Source organism: Lolium rigidum, chromosome 5 (assembly GCF_022539505.1).
Source record: "Lolium rigidum isolate FL_2022 chromosome 5, APGP_CSIRO_Lrig_0.1, whole genome shotgun sequence".
In the NCBI taxonomy this organism is placed as follows: domain Eukaryota; kingdom Viridiplantae; phylum Streptophyta; class Magnoliopsida; order Poales; family Poaceae; genus Lolium; species Lolium rigidum.
Genome location: NC_061512.1, coordinates 77,397,314 through 77,397,884, shown reverse-complemented (window position 1 = coordinate 77,397,884; position 571 = coordinate 77,397,314).

Sequence of the window (571 nt, the reverse complement as noted above, 5' to 3'; positions counted from 1 at the left end):
AAAGTTCAAAAAATTTTAAGCACAGCCGATGCAGCAGACATCGACTTAAGGATGTAAAGCCGATGCATGGCCATCGACTCAAGAGGTACAACTGTTATAATCAGAGGGTCAATGGAGCAGGAAGTGGGCCACGAAGAGAGACTCTAATGGAATAACTCCTCAATGGAGTGGTTTAATGGCTCAAATCCTCTCTTCAGGAACCCCCGGATTCTTTTTGCGAGTATTCGAGTCCGCAGTATCAGCTGGGGCAAGTTTGAGGGATCATGACCCTGACCAATGCCAAGAGCAGCATGGATGTGCAGATCAGGTTAAGGGAGGGTTGCATCAGATCCACCGAAGGAAAGGAGCCAATCTGACCTGCAAAGACTGAAGAAGCTCGGGGGGCAGCTCACCCTGAAGGTTCTCTGTTCTGGGAAGCCGATTTTGTTGAAATCGGCTGGCTCTGCGTTATGATTTGAGGCCAATGGTGGCACATTGGGCTGACTCACTACCTTTCCCGCCTTGACTGAGGCTCGGGGGGCAGCTTTCCCTGAAGGACCCTTTGCTACAAGGAGCCGATTTTGTTGAAATC